The sequence below is a fragment of the Theropithecus gelada genome, chromosome X (genome assembly GCF_003255815.1).
Source record: "Theropithecus gelada isolate Dixy chromosome X, Tgel_1.0, whole genome shotgun sequence".
Classification (NCBI taxonomy): Eukaryota; Metazoa; Chordata; class Mammalia; order Primates; family Cercopithecidae; genus Theropithecus; species Theropithecus gelada.
Genome location: NC_037689.1, coordinates 114,152,398 through 114,177,029, shown reverse-complemented (window position 1 = coordinate 114,177,029; position 24,632 = coordinate 114,152,398). Strand labels below are relative to the sequence as shown.

General features: G+C 36.3%; 1 pseudogene; it reads right to left on the bottom strand.

Moving 5' to 3' along the window:
• The window catches only part of LOC112615245, an 82,278-nt pseudogene extending 57,863 nt beyond the window's left edge, over nt 1-24,415 (bottom strand).
• Nucleotides 24,416-24,632: the final 217 nt, after the last annotated feature.

The window sequence follows — 24,632 nt, the reverse complement described above, 5'->3', positions numbered from 1 at the left end:
CTGTTCTCATGATAGTGAGTGAGTTCTCATGAGATCTGGTTGTTTAAAAGTGCATAACACCTCCTCTTCACTATCTTCCTCCTGCTCCAGCCATGTAAGTAGTGCCTCCATCCTCTTCACCTTCTCCATGATTGTAAGTTTTCTGAGGCCTCACTATTCATGCTTCCTGTACATCCTGCAGAACCATGAGCCATTTAAACCTCTTTTATAAAATAAATTATCTGGACTTAGGTAGTTCTTTACAGCAATACAAGAATGGACTAATATGCCATATAATAATATAAATATTATTGTGATTAGTTTGAGGGCAAAATAAAAATAATTAAACAATTTGAAATAATATTTCTTTATTTTACATATAATACACACTCAGGGACAAAAAAGGAAATGAAAAGTGTAAATGGAAAAGATCACCTACAACTCAGAAACACCTACCATTAACATAAAATGTATTTTAAAATAAAAACAGTAATTTACATGGGATGACAAGGCAACTATATAATTGTATCAACTGATGATTTCGCAGATTATTACACAAACTAACTCAGTAATAAGCAGTTTTGCCATTTTGTGGCAATGATTTTATATAACTTCACTAGAAAAAAATGCATTCTGAAGTAAAAAAAATTGATATGCTATTACTAAGTTAATAAAAATCTTGACTCCTGATACCATTTAATGGCTTGTATGTTTTTAAAAATTAACCAATAAATGAAAGCTTATGTTCACACAGAGACTTAATGCACACATGTTTATAGAAGCTTTGCTTTTAATAGTCTAAAACTAATAAACCTCAAATTGTTGATCAACAAATGAAAGAATAAAAAATTTGTGGTATATGCAATAAAAAGAATTAATTCTTGACGTACATAACACATAAGAACCTCAGGCCGGGCGCGGTGGCTCAAGCCTGTAATCCCAGCACTTTGGGAGGCCGAGACGGGCGGATCACGAGGTCAGGAGATCGAGACCATCCTGGCTAACATGGTGAAACCCCGTCTCTATTAAGAAATACAAAAAACTAGCCGGGCGAGGTGGCGGGCGTCTGTAGTCCCAGCTACTCGGGAGGCTGAGGCCGGAGAATGGCGTGAACCCGGGAGGCGGAGCTTGCAGTGAGCTGAGATCCGGCCACTGCACTCCAGCCCGGGCGACAGAGCGAGACTCCGTCTCAAAAAAAAAAAAAAAAAAAAAAAAAAAAAAAAAAAAAAAAAAAAAAAAGAACCTCAAAATACAGACAGTCCCCAACTTGCATTGGTTCTACTTAAAAATTTCTTAACTTTAGAGTACAAAAGTGATATGCACCTAGTAAAAATCATACTTTGAATTTTGATCTTTTCCAAGGCTACTCATATAGTAATAAAGATAATCTCTTGCAATGTTGTACGGTGGCAGCCGGCCACAGCTCCCAGTCAGCCACAGCACCATGAGTGTCAAGAAATAACACTGTGCTCTGCAGTGTACTGTATTTAATACATCACATGAGAAATTTAGTACTTTATTATAACATAGGCTTTGTGTTGGATGATTTCATCCAACTGTGGGCTACTGTAAGTGTTCTGAGCACGTTTAAGGTAAACTAAGCTAAGTTATGATGTTCCATAGGTTAGGTACATCAAATGCATTTTGACTTGCAATATATTAAACTTACAATGGGCTTACTGGAACATAGCCCATTGCAAGTCAAGGAACATCTGTAATGTGATCTGTAAAAGAAGCAAGAAAAAGAAAAAAGTACATTATGTAAAAACTTATTAATAGAAAGTTCTAGAAATTGAAAAGTAACCTATAGTGACAGAAAACAGATTAGCAGCTGCTACACACAGGGGAAGGGAGGGTAGTCATAGAGGTAGGTGTAGACATATTGTGGTGTGTGAAAAGAGATGGAAAGAATAAATTATTAAGGAGTACTAGAAAATTTCTGGCGATGTTAGATTTGATACTTTCATGATTGTGGTGATGGCTTCACAGTTGTGAACATGTGTCAAAACCACGCAATTATACACTTGAAACACAAACAATGAGGTTTATTACATATCAATTATACCTCAGTAAAGCTATTAAGAAAATAACATATCCTACATCCTATTCACCTCTGTTAAAAAGAAAAAGAAAATGACAGGCTTTTATGACACTTTTTGACATTCTGTGTCTTTGTTCTATGATGCTCAACAATCAAGATCTTTGGAAACATTACAGGTTCCTCCAGAAAAGTAGAAATGAATATTTAAACTTCTTGGACATTAGTTATTTGCAAGTCTGGCAAGTTATCTTTCTAAATTATCCTCTGACTCTTGTACCTTTAGCACAAACTCCTTTGCTTTTGTAAGCACACACACACACACACACACACACACACACACACACACGTCTCTAGCAGCCTCCAGAGCACTGAAAAGTCTTCATTTCTAAGATTATTATTTTGACTTTCTCTCTTGTATTCTGCTTTCATTCTCTGAAATGTCATAAAGCCAACTGATTGATGTTGTATTGAAATTTCCATTTTGAGCTAAATGAATACTGAAATATCCAATGATTTTTGCCACCAGTTATGTTACCAGACTCAACCACTTTAACACAGAACCTTGTAACACAAGAAGTTAAAAAATAAGCTCGGTTTTCCCATGTCTGCTCATGACAGAATATTCCACATTTCTGCATAGATAAAGCTTCTCATTTTTATTTAAGTTTCCACAAGTGCTGAGTTTGTTTTCCTTGGCAATGTGTAATGTGTTAGGAGATGTATGCTTGTGTGCATGCATGTGTGTGTGTGTGTGTGTGTGTGTACATATTTTCTTTGGAACAAATTAGTAAAATTGGAATCTTACAAATTGTTAGGAAGTAGAAATGTTTATGAAAAATTTGAAAATATCATCCTGAATGCATTATATTTTCCAGTAAGTTTCTCAAAAGCCATCATATTTTTAATAACAGCTTTATTGAGATATAATTTACACAACATGAAATTCAAATTTTTAAAGTGCATGATTTATAGTATATTCACAGAGTTGTGCAAAAAATCACGATGTTTATTTTCAGATATCTTAAACACCCCCAAAATAAACCTCATATGCAACAGCAGTCCCTCTCTATTCTCCCTTTCCATCCAGCTCCTGTCAAACACTAATCTGCTTCCTATTTCTATGGATTTATCCATTCTAAACATCTAACATAAGTGGAATTATATAATAAATGGGTATTTGTGACTGTTTTCTTTCCCTTATGTTGTTGTCCATTTTTAAAATTTTATCCATGCTAGTGGGGTTGAAGTAGGATTTCATTGTGGTTTTGATTTGTATTTACCTAATCACTAATGAGGTTTAACATTTTTCATGTGTTTGTTACCCATTTCATATCATCATTGGGGAATATTTTATTCAATTTTTTGTTTGTGTTTTAATTGGATGATTTGTCCTTTAATTGTTAAATTGTAAGATTTTTAAAAATATATTCTGAATGCTAGCCTCTTATCAGATATATGATTTGCAAATGTTTTCTCCTATTCTGTGCATTATATTTTCATTTTATACATAGTGTCCTTTAAAGTACAATTGTTTGTGTGTGTGTGTATGTATGTGTGTGTGTGTATATGTGTGTGTATGTGTTATATACCTATGTATAGATTTTTTTATTTTTGTGGCTACACAGTAGGGGTATATATTTATGGGGTACCTAAAATGTTTTGATCTAGGCATGAATGTGTGATAATCACATCATGGAAAATGGGGTATCCATTTCCTCAAGCATTTATCACTTGCATTACAAACAATCCAATTACATTCTATTAGTTATTTTAAAATGTAGAATTAAGTTATTATTGGGTATACTCACCCTACTGTCATAAAATAGCGAGTCTTACTCATTCTTCCTATATTTTGTACCCATTAACTATCTCCACATTCCTTCCACACACTTCACTACCCTTTCCAATCTCTGGTACCCATCCTTCTCTTTATCTCCATGAATTCAATTGTTTTGATTTTTAGGCTCCACAAATAAGTGAGAACATACAATGTTTTTCTTTCTTTGCCTGGCTTATTTCACATAACATAGTGACCTCCAGTTCCATTCATTTTGTTACAAATGACAGAATCTCTTTCTTTTTATGGCTGAATAGTACTCCATTCTGTTTATTTACTACATTTTCTTCATATATTTATCTGTTGATGAACACTTAGCTTGCTTCCAAATCTTAGTTATTGTAAACAGTGCTGCGACAAACAGGAGTGTAGATATCTCTTTGATAGATATACTGATTTTCTTTTTTTGTAATATATACACAAGAATGGAGTTGCTTGATCATATGGAAGCTCTATTTTAAGTTCTTTGAGGAATCTCTGAACTGTTCTCCATAGTGCTTGTGCTAATTTACATTCCCACCAATGGCATGCTAGCATTTCATTTTTCTCCACATCCTTGTCATTATTTGTTATTGCCTATGTTTTGGATATAAGCCATTTTAACTAGGGTGAGATCACATCTCATTGTAGTTTTGATGTGCTTTTCTCTGATAATCAATGATGTTGAGCACCTTTTCATATGTCTGTTTGGCATTTGTTTTTCTATTAAAACAAATGGCAAATAAATAGTTGTTTGTTCACTATAGGTGTGTTTCACCATATGTGAGTTCACTCTAGGTGTGTTTGACATTTGCTGGACTAGACGAACAAAAAATGTCTGTTCAAATATATTGCCTATTTTTAATTGCATTATTAGATTTTTTTCCTATAGATATATTTGAGCTCCTTATGTATTCTGGTTATTAATCCTTTGTCAGATAGGTAGTTTGCAAATATTTTTTCCCATTTTGTAGGTTGTCTCTTCATTTTGCTGATTGTTTTCTTTGCTGTGCAAAAGTGTTTTAACTTGATGTGAATCCATTTGTCCATTTTTTCTTTGGTTGCTTGTGCTTGTGGTATATTGCTCAAGAAATTTTTGCTCAGACCAATGTCTTGAAGATTTTCCCTCAAACTTTCTTATACTAGTTCATAGTTTGAGGTATTAAATTTAAGTTTTCAATTCACTTTGTTTTGATTTTTGTATATGGTGAGAGATAGGGGTCTAGCTTCACTCTTCTGCATATGGATATCCAGTTTTCCCAGCACCATTAATTGAAGAGACTATCTTTTCCCCAGTGTATGTTCCAGGTACTTTTGTAAAAAAAAAGAAATGAGTGTTTTGTTTTGTTTTTTTGTTTTTTTTTTGTTTTTTTTTTTTGTTTTTTTTTTTTACAGAAAAACCTACAGGTATGTGGATTTGTCTCTGGATTCTCTATTCTGTTCCATAGGTCTATGTTTCTGTTTTTATGCCAGTACCAAGTTTTTTGTTTAATATAGCTCTGTAATATAATGTGAAACCAGGTGATGTTATTCCTCCAGTTTTGTTATTTTCCCTTAGGATAGCCTTGACTATTCTAGGTCTTCTGTGGTTCCATATAAATTTTAGTATTATTTTTATTTCTGTGAAGAATGTCGTTGGTATTTTGATAGGGATTGCATTGAATCTGTAGATTGCTTTAGGCAGTATAGACATTTTAAGAATACTGATTCCTCCAATCTGTGATTAATTTGATTTGTGGATGTCACAAATAAAATTACCTTTTTAATTTGTTTTTCAGATTGTTCTCCTTTGGCATCTGGAAATGCAACTGACTTCTGTATGTTGATTTTGTATCCTGCAGCTTTACTGAATTTGTTTATCATTTCCAATAGTTTTTCTTTTAAATTTTATTTATGTATTTATGTATGTATGGATTTATTTAATTTTGCTTTAAGTTCCAGGATACATGTGCAGGACGTGAGGTTTTCCACATAGGTATACATTTGCTATGGCAGTTTACTGCACCTATCAACCCATCATCTAGGTTTTAAGCCCCACATGCATTAGGTATTTGTGCTAATGCTCTCCCTCCCCTTGCCCCCCACCCCCTGACAGGCCCCGGTGTGTGATGTTCCCCTTGCTCCATGTCCATGTGTTCTCATCTTCAACTCCCACTTATGAGTGAAAAAATGCTGCGTTTGCTTTTCTGTTCCTACGTTAGTTTGCTAAGGGTGATGCCTTCCAGCTTCATCCATGCCCTGGCAAAGGACATAAACTCATTTTTTTTTATGGCTGCATAGTATTCCAGGGTGTACCTGTGCCACATTTATTTATCCAGTCTATCGCTGATAGGCATTTGGGGTGGTTCTGTGTATTTGCTATTGTAAATAGTGCTGCAATAAACACACATGTGCATGTGTCCTTATAATAAAATGATTTCTAATCCTTTGGGTATATACCCAGTAATGGGATTGCTGGGTCAAATGGTATTTCTGGTTCTAGGTCCTTGAGGAATCACCACACTCTTCCGCAATGGTTGAACTAATCTACACTCTCACCAACAGTGTAAAAGCATTCCTATTACTCCACAGCCTTTCCAGCATCTGTTGTTTCCTGACTTTTCAATAATCGCCATTCTGACTGACGTGAGATGGTATCTCATTGTAGTTTTGATTTGCATTTCTGTAATGACCAGTGATAATGACTTTTTTTTCATATGTTTGTTGATGGCATAAATGTCTTCTTTTGAGAAGTGTCTGTTCATATCCTTTGTCCAGTTTTTGATGAGGTTGGTTTACTTTTTGTAAATTTGTTTAAGTTCCTTGTAGATTCTGGATATTAGACATTTGTCAGGTGGATAGATTGCAAAAATTTTTCTCTCATTCTGCAGGTTTCCTGTTCACTCTGATGATAGTTTCTTTTGCTATGGAGAAGCTCTTTAGTTTAGTTAGATCCCATTTTTCAATTTTGGCTTTTGTTGCAATTACTTCTGGTATTGTAGTCATGAAGTATTTGCTCATACCTATGTCCTGATTGGTATTGCCTAGATTTTCTTCTATGGTTTTTATGGTTTGGGGTTTTACAGTTTAGTCTTCAACCCATCTCGAATTAATTTATGTATAATTTGTAACGAAAGGTCCAGTTTCAGTTTTCTACATATGGCTAGCCAGTTTTTCCAGCATCATTTATTAAATAGAGTATCCTTTCTCCATTGCTTGTTTTTGTCAGGTTTGTCAAAGAACAGATGGTTGTAGATGTGTGGTGGCTGTCTCTCACCACTCCTCTTCAACATAGTATTGAAAGTTCTGGCCAGGGTAATCAGAAAAGAAAACGAAATAAAAGGAATTCAAATAAGAAGAGTGGAAGTCAAATTATCTCTGCTTGCAGATGACACAATTGCATGTTAAGAAAACCACATCATTTCAGCCCAAAAACTCCTTAAGCTGAAAAGCAACTTCAGCAAAGTCTCAAGATACAAATTAATGTGGAAAAATCACAAGCATTCCTATACACCAACAATGTACAAGCAGAGAGGCAAATCATGAGTTAACTTCCATTCATAATTGTTACAAAGAGTATAAAACACCTAGGAATACAACTTACAAGGGACATGAAGGACTTCTTCAAGGAGAACTACAAACCACTGCTCAAGAAAATGAGAGAGGACACAAACAAATGGAAAAACATTTCATGCTCATGAATAGGAAGAATCAGTATCATGAAAATTGTCATTCTACCCAAAGTAATTTATAGATTCAATGCTATTTTCATCAAGCTACCATTGACTTTCTCCACAGAATTAGAAAAAACTACTTTAAATTTCACATGGAACCAAAAATGAACCCATATAGCCAAGATAATTCTAAGCAAAAAGAACAAAACTGGAGGTATCATGCTACTTGACTTCAAGGTATACTACAAGGCTACAGTGACCAAAACAGCATGGTACTGGTACCAAAACAGTTCTAATAGTTTTATTGTGGACTCTTTAGGTTTTTCCAAATATAAGATTATATCACCTGCAAACAAATTATTTGACTTGTTTCTTTGCAATTTGTGTGCCTTTTATTTCTATCTCTTGCCTTATTACTCTAGCTAGGACTTCAGTACTATGTTCAATAACAGTGGAGAAAGTGGGCATTATTGTGGTGTTCCAGATCTCTGAGGAAAGACTTTCAGTTTTTCAAATTCAGTATGATATTTGCTGAGAATCAATTGTACATGGCTAAGGGCCATATACAATAGTATGTAACTATTGTATTTAACTAGGCCATTGTATATAACAATGTGTATAGTATATAACAATGTGTATAGTATATAACTATTGTATATAACTAGGCCACTGTATATAACAATGTATATAGTATGTAACTATTGTATATAACTAGGCCATTGTATATAACTAGGGGCCATCCCCTAGTCCTGAGATATATCCAGAGCTGCCATCCAGGTGTCTGAAAATAGAGTCAAAAATGTAAGAAATCTACCTAGTGTTCTACTGTACTGTGGCTAAGGTGGCTAAGCTGGTACTTAAACCACAAGACACAGTCTTTCTCATTCTTTCCTCCCTTTTCCAAAGGCAGAAGAGCTTCATCTTATAGCCTTTACTCCCACAGGTCCATGGGGAATACTACCAGCCTATCGCAAATGTTCCCTTAAGACCCAAGGGCTCTTACATCAGCTTGTGATGAATGCTGCATAGCTTGGGACTCACCCTTCAGGGCAGTGGGCTCCCCTCTGACCCAAGGCGGGTCCAGAAAATGACATTCAATATTAAATTCTCAAATTTGAAATCCTCAGGAACCCACTTGGCACTTTACCCCACTGTGGCCAAGCTGGTACCTAAAGTCCAAGACAAATTCGCTTTACTCTTTCTTCTGCTTTTCTCAAGCTGAAGGGATTTCTTTCTATATCCACTGCAGTTGGTAATGTGTTGAGTCTCAACTAAAGCCAGAATGTCTCTGAGGCTCACCCAAGGCTTTCAAGGTAATACCTGGGTATTGCTGCTGGTTATTAAGGGCCACAGGCCTCTTCAGTTAGGTGATGAGTGCTGCCAGGACTGGGTCCTTTCCTTCAAGACAGCAGGTTTTTTTCTGGCCCAAGATGTGTCTAGAAATATCATCTGGGAGCTAGGGCCTTGAATGAGGGCCTCATGCATCTAACTGATACCCTGTTCTGCTGTGTCTGAACTGGTATCCAAGATGCAAGACAAATTCCTTCTCACGCTTCCCTCCTTTATCCTCAGAAGAATGAAAGGGGTCTCCTTTGGAGCCACAAGCTGTGCAGCCTGGGGTTAGGGAAGGGGTAATGCCAGCATTGCATTAGCCATCCCAGCTGGTGTCTTAGTACGTTGCATGACACCCCTTCCCCCCGCTCCCCCCAGTCCACTGCCTCTGAGCCTGGTTCAGCACTAAACTTGTCTAAGAATCGCAGTTCTTATGGCCTAGTCTGCCTTTTGAATTTACTTAAGAGAGCTAGAGCACTTTAGCCTGTGGTAGTGAGGCTTGCAGGGATTGAGTTTTGACTGCTGAGATTGGGGATTTTCCTTTGCCAAAGGCTGGTTTAAATGTTCCCTCTGTGGGTGGGCATCAGCTGAGTTTGGTATATTTTTTATTTCTGCTTTAACAGGACAGCACTGAGTTTAATGTCCCACAATTGTTCTCCCCCAGGCCCAGGAAAGTTGTCTGCACCACACCACCACTGCAATAGGATGGAGAAGGCTTAGCATCAGTGATTTGAGACTGTTCTCTCTACCTCTTCAGTTCCTCTTTCAGTGATAGAAAGTTAAGACCATGTAATATGAGTGCTCACCTGATTTTTTGTTATTATAAAGGATTTCTTTTTGTTTGTTTGTAGGTAGCTGTTAAATTGGTGTCCTTGCAGAGTTGGGTGGATGACAGGTGGAGACTTCTATTCTGCCATCTTGTTCTTCCTTCTCCCTGTGTAATGTATAATTGTATAATGTATAATTGTCCCTGTGTCATGTACAATTGTTTCTAATTTTTGTGAAGTTCCATTCACCTTTTCTTTGGTTGTCATTTATTTGAGTGATACACTTAAGAAAACATTGCATAATGCACATTCTTGAAGATTTACATCCATATTTTCTTCAAGCAGATATTTTAGTTTGAGTCCTTACATTAAGGTTTTTAATCCATTTTGAGTTATTTTTCATATCTTGAGTGGTAAGAATCTAACTACATTTATTTTGCTTGTGGATATTCAGTTATCCAGAACCATTTGTTAAAGAGACTGTTTTGTTCCCCTATTGGTCTTGGTTCCCTTATCGAAAATTATAATAGCCAAGATATGGAATCAACATAAGTGTCCATCAATAGATAAGTGGATAAATAAAATACATATATACACACAATGGAATATTATTCAGCAACTATTAAATAAAATCTTTTCATTTGTGGCAACGTGAAGGGAACTGGAGGAGATTATGTTAAGTGAAATAAGCCAGGAACACGAAGACATATACTGCATGTTTTCACCCATATGTGAGAGGTAAAATAATTGCTCTCATGGATGTAGTGAATAGAATGGTGGTTACCAGAGGCTGAGAAGAGTAGTGAGTGGGTTATAAGCAGGAGTTGGTTTATGGGTACAAAAAAACAGTTAGGTAGAAGGAATAAGGTCTAGTGTTCAATAGCACAATAGTGCAACTTTACCTAATAATTTATTGTATATTTCAATATAGCTAGAAGAGAAGATTTGGAATGCTCTCTTTTTTTTTCAAAAGCCTCAATGTTTTTGAGTTAAAGTACATACCAATTATCCAGGTTTGACCACTACACATTGTATGCTTATGTCAAAATATCACATTCACCCATAAATATGTACAACTATTATGTATCCATAAAAAGTAAAAATTAATAAGAATTTTCAAATGAAAATTAATTGTCATAAATATGTGGATTTAGTTCTGGATTTTCAACTTTGTTACATTGATGTATATATCAGTTCTTATGCCAGTATCACACTATGATTATTAATTTAGAATAGTAATAAAAATCATCAAATTTATGCTTTATTTTTAAATTAAAAAATAATTATTTGCCAAATATTTATTTTTATATCCAGACTGAAGTTTTTAAAAGAAAATTATTGAGGGGGCGGGGCCAAGATGGCTGGCTAGAAGCAGTTGTGTTCCCAGGTTCTCAAGGATAAAACTATAACAAGCATGTGAATTCTTCACTAGCAACCAAGATATCCAGGTACTCTCATCAAAATTGACTAGAAGGCTGGCTAGATCCACAAAGAGAATGAAGAGCAGTGTGGTGCTGCGGCCTACCTGAGAGCCACACAGGGAAGGGGAACTCTCTTCCCCCGGCCAAGGGAGGCAGTGAGTGAGCACACTATCCAGCCATGGAAACTGTGTTTTTTCCATGGAGCTGTGCAACCCAGGGATCGGAAGATCCCACTTATGAACCCATGCCACCAAGGCCTAGTGTCCCAAATCCAGAATGCACAGATTCTTACAGTCTCTCAGCAGGAATCTGCTTAAACCTACTGAACTCCTGGGGAAAGGGGCAACCACCATCAGCTGTCCCTGTCTCATCCCTTTGAGCTCCTTGGGGGAGGGGCAGCAGCCAGTACTGATACTTGCAACTGCCTAAGCAGTTGCAACACACTAAGCTCCCTGGGCAAGGGAAGGATGACACCCATTTCTATAGCTCCAGGCAGTGCCTTTCCCCTGCTGGAGCCAGGGAGGCTGGATAGCTTGTTCACAAGACTTGTCCCCACAGCCTAACACACCAGCTGTGGCAGTCTGTGGCCAGAGTGCCCCTTCAGGCTTACTCCAACCCATCCTTCCTCATTGGACAGGTCTTCCCTGCAGGATCTCCAATAACTCTGGCAAGAGACTCAGGGACAGAAGTCAGATCTCCCTGGGCCTGAGCCCCTAAGTGGAGGTGTGGCCACAGTCTCTGCAGACCAGTAGACTTACCCTCTCCTCCTGGTAGTTCTGAGGAATCCCAGCAGCCCAGATGAGTAGGTTCCCACCCTGGCAAAACATGCCTTCTCCACCAAGGGACAAAGTGCTTTTTTAAAAGGGTCCTGCTCCCCAACTGCCACCCAACTGAGTGAGACCCTCCAACAGGGGTTGTCAGACACCCTATACAGGAGCAGTCCTACTGTCATCAGGTTGGTGCCCCTCAAGGTCAGAGGTCCCAGAAGAAGGAGAAGGAACCCATCTTTGCTGCTCTTCAGCACCCTTGAGTAACATCTCCAGGTGTGGGAAGAAATCAGATGAATAAGGCGCAAGCAAACCCCAGCAAACTTCAGCAGCCCTACATAAGAGGGACCTGAGTACTGAAATTAAAAACAAATAGAAAGTTACAGAAACAGCATTAACAACAACATCAACAACAAAAAGGCCCCCACAAAAACCCCATCCAAGGGTCTGCAGCCTCAAAGACTAAAACTAGACACACTCATGAAGATGAGAAAGAATCAGTTTCTAAAAATGCTGAAAACCCAAAATGTCAGAGTGCGTCTTCTCCTCCAAATAAGTACAACATCTCTCTATCAAGGGCACAGAACTCGATGGAGGATCAGATGGATGAATTGGCAGAAGTAGGCTTCAGAAGATGAGTAGTAAAAAACTATGATGAGCTAAAGGAGCATGTTCTAACCCAACGCAAAGAAACTAAGAACTTTGATAAAAGGTTAGAGGAATTTCTAACTAGAACAACCAGTTTAGAGAGAAACAGAAATGACCTGATGGAGCTGAAAAACATAGCGTGAGAACTTCATGAAGCATACACAAGTACCAGCAGCCAGATTGACCAAACAGAAGAAAAGACACCAGAGTTTGAAGACCACCTTACTAAAATAAGACCTACAGACAAGAATAGAAAAAAAAAAAGAATGAAAAGGAATGAACAAAGCCTCCAATAAATATGGGACTTCATATAAAGACAGAACCTACAACTGATTGGAGTACCAGATGGAAACAGGGAGAATGTAAACAAGCTGAAAAACACACTTCAGGATATTATCCAAGATAATTTCCCCAACCTACCAAGATAGGCCAACATGCAATTTCAGGAAATACAGAGAACACCATTAAGATACTCCATGAGAAGATCAACCCCAAACATATAATTATCAGATTCACACACAACAATACTAACCTTAAATGTAAATGGGCTAAATGCTCCAATTAAAAGGCGCAGACTGGCAAATTGGATAAGGAGTCAAGACCCATCAGTGTGCTGTATTCAGGAGACCCATCTTACGTGCAGAGACACACCCAGGTTCAAAATAAAGGGATGGAGGAAAATTTATCAAGCAAAATGAAAGCAAAGAAAAGCAGGGGTTGCAATCCTAGTCTCTGATGAAACAGACTTTAAACCAACAAAGATTAAAACAAGACAAAGAAGGTCATTACAAATGGTAAAGGGAACAATTCAGCAAGAAGAACTAACTATTCTGAATACAAATGCACCCACTACAGGAGCACCCAGATTCATAAAACCAGTTATTAGAGACCTACAGAGAGACTTAGACTCCCAGACAATAATAGTGGGAGACTAAAACACCCCACTGTCAGTATTAGACAGATTAATGAGACAGGAAATTAACAAGGACATTCAAGACTTAAAGTCAGCTCTGGATCAAGTGAACCTAGTAGACATCTACAGAACTTTCTACGCAAAATCAATAGAATATACATTCTTCTCAGTGCCACATGGCACTTATTCTAAAGTTGAACACATAATTGGAACTAAAACACTCCTTAGCAAATGCAAAAGTAATGAAATCATAACAAACAGTCTCTCTGGCCATTGTGTAATCAAATTAGAACTCAGGATTAAGAAACTCATTCAAAACCACACAATTTCATGGAAATTGAATAAGCTGCTCCTGAATGACTCCTGGATAAATAATAAAATTAAGACAGAAATCAAGTTCTTTGAAACCAATGAGAAAAAAGAGAAAACATACCAGCATCTCTGGGACACAGCTAAAGCAGCGTTAAGCAGGAATTTTATAGCACTAAATGCTCACATCAGAAAACTAGAAAGATCTCAAATCAACACCCTAACATCACAATTGAAAGAGCTAGAGAGATAAGAGCAAACTAATCCAAAAGCTAGCTGAAGAGAAGAAATAACTAAAATTAGAGAAAAATTGAAGGAGATAGAGACATGAAAACTCTCTAAAAAGTCATGAATCTGGGAGCTGCTTTTTTGGAAAAAAAAAAAAAAAGGCAAATTTTGAAGAATCAAATCGCCACAATAATAAATGATAAAGAGCATGTCACCACTAACCCCACAGAAATACAAACTACCATCAGAGAATACTATAAACTCCTCTATGCAAATAAAATAGAAAATCTAGAAGAAATGGGTAAATTCCTGGATGATACACCCTACCAAGACTAAACCAGGAAGAAGTTAAATCCATGAAGAGATCAATAAAAAGTTCTGAAATTGAGACATTAATTAATAGCCTAACAATAAAAATTAAATAAATAAATAAATAAATAAATAAATAAAGCCCAGGACCGGATGGATTCACAGCTGAATTCTACCAGAAATACAAAGAGGAGCTGATACCATTCCTTCTGAAACTTGAAACAATTGAAAAGGAGGGTGTCCTGCCTAACTCATTTTATGAAGCCAGCATCATCCGGATACCAAAACCGGGAAAAGAAACAATAAAACCAGAAAACTTCAGGCCAATATTCCTGATGCGCATTGATGCAAAAATCCTTAATAAAACACTAGCAAACTGAAATCAGCAGTACATCAAAAAACTTAATCACCACGATCAAGTCAGGTTCATCCCAGGGATGCAAGTCTGGTTCAACATATGCAAATCAATAAATGTAATCCATCACATAAACAGAACCAATGACAAAAGCCACTTGATTATCTCAATAGGCGCAGAAAAGACCCTTGATAAAATTCAACATACCTTCGTGTTAAGAACTCTCGATAAACTATGTATTGATGGAAGATATTTGAAAATAATAAGAGCTCTTTACGACAAACCTACAGAAAATATCATATTGAATGAGCAAAAACTGGAAGCATTCCGTTTGAAAACCAGCACAAGAGAAGGAAGCTCTCTCTCACCACTCATATTAAACATAATATTGGAAGTTCTGGCCAGGGAAATCAGGCAAGAGAAAGAAATAAAAGGTATTCAAATAGGAAGAGAGGAATTCAAGTTGTCTCTGTTTGCAGATGACACAATTTTACATTTAGAAAACCCAATCATCTCAGCTGCAAAACTTCTTGAACTGATAAGCACCTTCGGCGAAGTCTCAGGATAAAAAAAATCAATGTGCAGAAATTACAAGCATTCCTTTACACCAACAATAGGGAAGCAGAGAACCAAATAGTGAATGAACTCTCATTCACAGTTGCTACAAAGAGAGTAAAATACCTCAGAATGCAGCTAACAAGGGATGTGAAGGACCTCTTAAATTAGAACTACAAACCACTGCTCAAGGAATTAAGAGAAGATATAAAACATGGAAAAACATTTCATCCTCATGGATAGGAAGAATCAATATCATGAAAACGGGCATGTAGGGAAAAGGAAGAGAGATCAGACTGTTACTGTGTCTATGTAGAAAGGGAAGACATAAGAAACCCCATTTTGACCTGTACCCTGAACAATTGCCTTACCCTGAGATGCTATTAATCTGTAACTTTGCCCCAACCTCTTTGCCCCAACCTTGAGCTCATAAGTTCAGGAACAGAAAACCAAACACTGCATGTTCTCACTCATAACTGAGAGTTGAACAATGAGAACACATGGACACATGGAGGGGAAGATCACACACTGGGGACTGTCTGGGGGTCGGGGGCTAGGGGAGGGATAGCATTAGGAGAAATACCTAATGTAGGTGATGGGTTGATGGGTGCAGCAAACCACTATGGCATGTGTATACCTATGTAGCAAACCTGCACATTCTTCAACGTATCCCAGAACTCAAAATATAATTTTTAAAAAAAGAAATACAAATAAAGACCTTAGCAAGATATCACCTCACACCTGTTAGGATAGATATTATCAAAAAATAACATATAACAAGTGTTGGCAAACCCTTGTACACCATTGGTGGAAACGACAAATGGTGCAGCATCTATGGAAAAGAGTACTGAGGGTTCCCCCAAATTAAAAATAGAATTGCCATATATTCTAAGTATCATATGGCAATTATGAGCTGCTGATATCTGGATCTGGAAGAGGTATATGCACTCCCATGTTCATCGCAGCATTATTTACAATGGCCAAGATAAAGAGACAACCCAAATGCCCATAAATGCATGAATGGATAAAGAAAATATGGCATACATACAGTGTAATATTATTCAGCCTGATAAAAGAAGGAAATTCTGCTCTTGGCAACAACATGAATAAACTTTGAGAACGCTATGCTAAATTAAATAAGCCAGTTGCATAAAGACAAATACTTTAGGACCCCACTTATATAAGGAATGTAAAATAGGCAGACTCATTGAAGCAGAGGTACAGTGGCAGTTGCCATGGATTGTGGGTAATGGAATGGGAGGTTGCTGTTCAATAGGGATAAAATTTAGGTTATATAAGACAAATACATTCTAGATATCTGCTGGACAACATTGTGCCTAGAGTTAACAATATTGTATTGTGCACTTAAAAATTTGTTAAGAGGGTAGATCTCATGTTAAAGATTTTTATCAATAAATAATATAATTCTTTGACTTGATTTTTTAAAAGACATTCTATAGCAGAGGAATATGTCCAGTATTTTATTAGCATACCATTATTATTGTGATCCCAGTACTGCTGTGAAAGACCACACTCAATAAAAGGAAGATAAAACTATTTTTCAATTTATAACCATATTAATTTAGCAAAGAAAATGCTTTTACATAAACAACATCATTTGTAGCCTCTTTCATCAAATTTTGCATGTTGCTATGGACTAATTTTAAAAAGTGCTCTCTCTCGTATTTTATTTGCTAGGAAAACTTGTCATTTACCGGTGGGCTCATCTATGAAAAGAGTACTAACTTGTGTCCTGTCCAAATATATATAGAGTAGCAGTTCAGAGCCCTGAAATCCCTTAATTCTGGTCTGTCTCCTTAGGCAGGGGCAAGGGGCAAATGGCAGGATATAGTTCTGCTTCTTGCTTCCTCGCATTAGAGTTATATGATGGAAGATTTAGTTTGACCTTTTTTGGAGAGAATCAGAAAGAACAGGCTTCTTGGCTTTATTCAGTTTTAGATTCCTGCAGCCAAAGCAACCACATGTCATGAATGTGCGCTAGCTGGGCTCACTAAAGATCTTCAGGCAGACAAAATTCATCAGTGATAACACGAACAAACACAACACATACCTAGTGGTATTATAGAATTATAACATTACATATAGAGAGATAAATAGCTAGATACATATACATCATACACACGTGTGTGTGTGTGTGTGTGTGTGTGTGTGTGTATAATTGTAAAGAGTAACAGAAGGGAATTTAAGGATTATTTAGTGGAAATCTCTAATTTTTATAGAGTGTTATGGATTGAATGTTTATGTCTCCCCCAAAATTCATATGATGAAATTCTACCTCCCAATGTGATGATATTTGGTGGTGAGGCCTTTGTGAGCTGAGTAGGGCAGAAGTCTCATATATGGGATTAGATTCCATATAAAAGAGACCCTCAGAGAGCTCTCTCACTCCTTCTGCCTTATGAGGACAAAGCCAGAAGGCAGTCTGAAACCTGGAAGAGGACCCTCAGCAGAACCTGAGGGTTCTGACACCCTGAACTTACACTTTCAGTCTTCAAAACTGGAAAAAGTAAATTACTGTTGTTTATAAGCCACCAAGTTCATAGTATTTTTTTATAGCAACCCATTATACCTGATGTAAATGACGAGTTGATGGGTGCTGACGAGTTGATGGGTGCAGCACACCAACATGGCACAAGTATACATATGTAACAAACCTGCACGTTATGCACATGTACCCTAGAACTTAAAGTATAATAATAATAAAAGAAAAGAAAAGAAAAAGACATAGGGACTCATAGATTTATAAATATTAAGTGAATTGTTACAAATTGTTACAGTTGTTGGTAAGGCTGCAACTCCAAGATTAGTTTGTATTTTCTAAGACATGAATGTTTGAATTCAAATGTATTCATATAAATGTACTGAATAGTTTGATTTGCTCATCTCAATTCAGGTGCAACTTATGTACATTGCCAATAGCCTTATTTCAAGTTATGTTGAGAATTTACAAACTTTGGTCACCAGTGGTTCACACTGAGGCCGTGATGATCTACCTATTTGCACATAATTTTACAAACTGCACTTTTATGCACTGGTTGTGAAATATATTCTTCATTCATTCATTCATTCAAGTACTAAATGCACATTTATTTCGAGCACCTGCTTTGTGCAAAGAAAAAAGGTACATACAATACAGAACCAGGAAACTTTCCACCACTGGGTCTTTAAGCTGTAGTTGAGAGAGAAAAACCATATGTTTCCAATCACATCCATTTTTATGCTATGAAAACTCTTCTTCTTGTACAATGTCATTAAGATCTCTGTGCTTTATAGCTTCAAATAAACTTATTGCAAGCAATATTTTACATTTATATTTTATATTTTCTATCAAGCCACTTTCCAAACTACACACATATATCATCACTGTTGGTAACTGACTCATGGGATAGTAAACACGCAGAGGTAATACTTTTGCCCAGCACACAAAAAGATTAGATGGAAAACAGAATGATAGGTCATCCGGAAAACAAAACAATATGTAACAAAACAAACACTAACTCTTGTCTTTTAAACAAACCACTCTAGGAGACTTTTTTACCTACAGAGAGAATTCAAAACATTAAATCAGTTAGCATGATTTTAAAAAATACCTCATTTAAGCAGAACTGAATGAAAATTGAGACCCCAAAATCCATATAAAGAATCAACAAAACCAAAAATTGTTTCTTTGAAAGGATAAAGAAGATTGATAGGCCACTAGCAAGACTAACAAAAAAGAGAGGATCTAAATAAATGCAATCAGAAATGACAAAGGGAACACTACAACTAACCCCACAGAAATACAAGATTCTCAGGGACTATTATGAACACCTCTATGGACACAAATTAGAAAATCTAGAGAAAATAGATAAATTCCTGGAAACACAATTTCCCAAGATTGAATCACAAAGAAACTGAAGCCCTGAACAGACTAATATCAAGTTCTAAAATTTAATTGGTAGTAAGCCTATCAACCAAAAAGCCTTGAATTACATAAATTCAAAGCCAAATTCTACGAGACGTAGAGAGAAGAGCTGGTACCAATTCTACTGAAACTATTTTAAAAAATAGAGTAGAAGGTTTTTCTTCCTAATTCATTCTATGAAGCCAGCATCACCCTAATACCAAAACCTGGCAAAAATACAATAAAAAAGAAAATTATGGACCAATATCCCCAATGAACACAGATGCAAAAGTACTCTACAAGATACTAGCAAACCGAATCCAGCAGCACATGAAAAAATTAATTCTTAATTGATAAGAGGGAACTAATTAAACTAAACAGCTTCTGCACAGCAAAATGAACTATTAGTAGAGTAAACAGACAACCAACAGAATTGGGAGAAAATATTCACAAACTATGCATTCAGCAAAGGTCTAATATCCAGAATCTATAGGAACAATTCAACAAGCAAAAGGAGATAGCCCTGTTAAAAAATGGGCAGAGGACACGAACGGACACTACTGAAAAGAAGACAAATAAGTAACTAGTCTGAAAAAATGCTGAATATCACTAATCATCATAGAAACACAAAGAAAAACCACAAGGAGATACCATCTCACACCAGTCACAATGGTTATTTTTAAAAAGTTTAAAAAAGTAGATGCTGGTGAAGCTATGGGAAAAAGGGAATGCTTATATACTGTTGGTGGACAGTGTAAATTAGTTCAGCCACTGTGGAAAGCAGTTTGGAGATTTCTCAAAGAACTTAACACATAACTACCATCTGACCCAGCAATCCCATTACTGAGTATATACGTCAAGGAAATTACATCATTCTACCAAAAAGTCACATACACACATATGTTGATCACAGCACTATTTACAATAGCAAAGACATAGAATCAACCTAGGTACCCATCAGTGGTGGACTTGATGAAGAAAATGTGGCACATATACACCATGGAATACTATGCAGCCATAAAAAATAATATTATATTCCTTGTAGCAACATGGGTGCAGCTGGAGGCCATTATCCTAAGCAAATTAATGCAGGAACAGAAAACCAAATACTGCATGTTATTACTTATAAGTGGAAGCTAAACATTGGGTATGCATAGACATAAAAATGGGAGCAATAGATATTGGAGACTACTGGTGGGAAGAAAGGGAAGGAGGCAAGGGCTGAAAAACTTTCTATTAGGTATTATCCTTGCTGCCATGGTGACAGGCTCATTTATACTTCAAACCTCAACATCACACAATACGTCCATGTAAAAAGCCTGCACATGTTTCCCCTTAGTCTAAAAGAAAAGTTGAAATTATTTTTTAAATATCTCCTTTAAAACCTTTTTTCCCAGTAGGGGAGAAACTAGTTTCACTCTATATTTTTATGGAACTTCAGAAGTTCATTAAACTTATGCAGAGGATGTAAGAACATTGGTGTCAGTGTTATTTATGATATATCTTCACAAAAAGTTATTCAGGGCTTCCAGAAACTCAAGAATGGGTACAAAAATAAGCAAGCCTAAGGCAGACTGTTTTTAATAATAGAGGGTCTATCATTAGTTGAATTCCTGTAGTGTAACAAACTTATTTTGGTCATTTTCATATAAAGAAAATCATTGACTTACGATGGTTCAACTGACGATCATTTGACTTCAGAATGGTGTGAAAGTGATACACATTCAATAGAAACCATACTTCAAAATTTGATTTTTGATCTTTTCTCAGGCTAGCTATATGCAGTATGATTCCCTTTCACAGTGATGGGTAGCCGCAGCCAGACACAGCACCCAGTCCACCATGCTTTCATAAGAGTAAACAACTGATACTCTGTAGTGTGCCGTGTTGCCAGATGGTTTTGGTCAACTGTAGGCTAATGTAAGTGTTTAAGCACTTTTAAGGTAGACCAGGCTAAGTTATGATGGTCTGAAAGATTGGTGTATTAAATGCATTTTGAACTGACAACATTTTCATATTATGAAGGGTTCATTAGGACATGACCACATCATGTGTCAAAGAACATCTCTATTATCTTCTATCTTTACAACAATAGTACCAGATTGACATGTTATTTTTATTTAATAATTGAGAAAACTGAGGCTCAGGATGTAAAGTGATATCCCCAGGGCTAGAATTACATAGCTGGGATTTGAAGCCACATTAATGTCATTCCAAAGTCTTTGCTTATTCCACTAAACAACCTTGTCCTATGTGTATACAGCTTTGATTTTTTTTTTTTTTCATTAGCAGGAAGGAATGAGAAAACATAGTCTCTATTTCTCAGGCTTTCAGTGTCTAAACCTGTCTTTCATAGTCCATAAGCCATTCTCTCAGGCTTGGAACCAATTCATCCAGGCCTGAAAACCTGAACTCTCTCCAAGAAGCCAGGTACTCCACATTTTCAGATACTTTGGATTTCAGTTCCTTTATTATAACATTCATTCTACTATTTCCAATTTGAATAACCTTGAATGAGGGAACTAGCACATAGTACTGGGTTAAACATTTATGCTTTATTTCCAAACAAGCTTTAATCCCTATCAATGATTTATTCCTGCTATCACTAGATAAAGTACTCTGAACAGTATTGCCTATTGACCTTATGAACTGGAGCAATTGACAAACATTCGGACTCATAGACTATATACTTTCTTTTAGAATACAATAGAAATAATCTGGCCATTTCAGGGGATTTGATTTACTTCAAAACTTGTAACACAGATAGTAATATTCTTAACGCCAGCATCACTTTATTGGCCACAGAGGTTCTAGTTTTTAAATCATTCTAATTTATTTCACAGAATTATAGACATATTGCCCTGTATGCAGTACTTTGTATATTCTTGTATTTTAAATACATTTTATGAGAAGGAAACCTTAAATTTATCCAGATCAACAAGTTCTCTCAATATCGATTAGATTACCTTTCCAGAAACATAAACAAGAAGTATATTTAACACCAGAAATGTTTATTTTTTCTTTAGACTAAATTCTAAAAAGTCAGTAAGTCTGGCTGTTCTAACTCTTCTCCATCTATCATTGATTGTACTGTCCCTTGGAGAGTAACTCCTTCCAATATATCACAATCTGGATTATTTCATTACATGAAAATATGTTCTCAACTGTTATTAAATTTGATTTAATTACATAAGACTTCAAAAAATGTGCTTTGGCTAAATCTTTTCCTTGAGAATGTTAATTTTCTTCCACAGTATAAATCAGTTTGAGAATCACCATGTGCTTGAATAAAGTAAATAGTACGCAAATCAAAATATCAAAGTGTGTTTTGCAGTGAATGAGCAGGAGAAATATTGTCCAGAAATAAAGAAAGAGAGCCATGGTATAAGAGTGTCAGACCTTGGAGACAGTCTCATCTTGTGGAGAAGGAAATTAAGGACAAGAAACATGAAATGACTCACTCAAGTAACAGGACAAGTTCATTACTGAGCCATGAAGAGAACACCTGTATAAGCTGTTTAAACCGCTATACTACTTATTTTTAACACTCACTGTGCATCTGAATTGACTGGGGAGCTCTTAAAAATACAGATGTCTGGGCCTCCTCTCCAAGGATTTTGATTCAATTCATTGATAATAGGGTCAAGTCATCTGTATTTCTTAAGCCAGTCCCTCTTCAACCACTTCAGCTATCTACCAACAATGAGAACTACCAAACTATATTATGCTGACTCTCTAACATTTTGGACATAAATCACTGCCTTTGAAGCTACATGAATGGAGTTGTCCATTCTCCTTAATGAATCTAATAAGAGCTTCACTTGATGGAGTGTATTAAAGGATGTACTACACAAATGGCATGCTTATAAAGGAATATTGAAGTGTTGTCCTAGACACTTAGCCTTCAGTTTAAAATTGAGAGAATTGTGGATTCATGAATCTCCGTATTTTTAGGGAATTAATGGTTGTTATATATATAATGTGCTTCACAAAGCTGTCACTGAACCTCCTTCTCTCCAATCTGGCTTAGATGTCCCTCCTATGTCCTTTCATAGCACTCTGGGATTAGATCTGTAATAGCAGTTACCACATTGCATAAAATTTATTTATTTTTGCCTATTTCTTCCACTAGGTTGTGAGAAAAAACAAAGGAAGAATTCTGTTATTCATTTTTGTATTTCCAAAATTTAGCATCTTTTCTGGCACAAAGTAAATAATAAATACCAGTTAAACTGAACTAAATTTGGAGTGTTAAAAGAACAATATTATAATGAGTTTATCAAATAAAACAGAAAGGGGTTTCCAATCCAGAGTAGACAAAGATAATGGAAAAGAGTGTCTTGTGCCAGGTGGACAAAAGTATGGATGCCTCTTCTATTCTCATAAGGAAAGGGTAAGATGTGTATCAAGTTCTTGTACTAGTAGGCTTACATATGTTGTCTTATTACATGCTCACAAAAATCTTCCAAAGTAGTTTTCATTACTTCTGATTATCATATATAGAAGTTGATGCTAAGAGTTGATGCAAATTAATTAACCTGCCCATTGTTATTCAGGTAGTATGTGATAGAGGCACATTTCAATCTCAGATTTTTCTGTCTCTGTAACCTTGCTTTTATGATTATCCTTAAAACTTTACCTTTTATTAAGTTCATTTATTGTTCTCTATTCCCGAGTAAAATTTCAGAGAAAAGAAGTACATTTAAAATCTCCATTACCCAGGGACTTTTTAGCCTGTTTCTTGTAATGTTGAATTCCCAGTGCTTGAATAGCCCACATACACTACGTGCTGAAAAATATTGTTGAATCAGTAACAAATGATTGACTAAGATGTTGATTTACTCTTAACCAATAGTTCCATTTACTCCTAGTAATGTTTATTCTTGTCTATCACATGTACAAATTTCTTACACATAGATTATCACTAATAATATTCAAGTCCCGTCCTATAAATTTTAACTTTGCTCTTCATATCTTACGAGTCCTAGACTCTGTTGAGAAATGGAGGAGTTACTGAACTGAAACAGTGCTTTCTTGAAAATAGAAACTTGTTGCCTTACTGTAAGGAACATCAAAGAGATCCTAACTCATGAGTGTGAACCACATTGTCTGAAGTCCAATGTACTACAGGTCGCCCATAGAATTAGACATTTCCCTACAGAAAGACCCAAGAGTCAGAGTTGTATTAAAACTGCCTGGCCAACCTCTTCAGTGCAAACATTAGTGGCTGGGTTAATTGCTGTGTACCTCTTCCACGAGGCTTTTGTCCCAAATGTTACTCTGTTCCAGCTTTGTGACTGCTTTCTCACCTGGCCACTTGTTACAAAGGACACAGTTGCTTTGTACCCCAGAAAAGAAGCCCACCAAAAGCTGGACAAGATATAGGCTCTGGTCCAGTAGACTGGAACTCAAAGCCATTACTTTTCTTTGAGAGAAAACTGGATTATGGCATTCTTGTGAGAAGAGTCATAGTCTTATTTATCATTTCTAAAGAAGCAGAGGGCTGAAGGTCCATGAAAGAGGCAGCATATGAAATTACTGAACAAAATGCAGATTGAGAACTGGAGGACAAGCTAAGGTATGGAACACTGTTAGTATATAACTTGCTTATGTCAATATTGGCTGAGGAATTAAA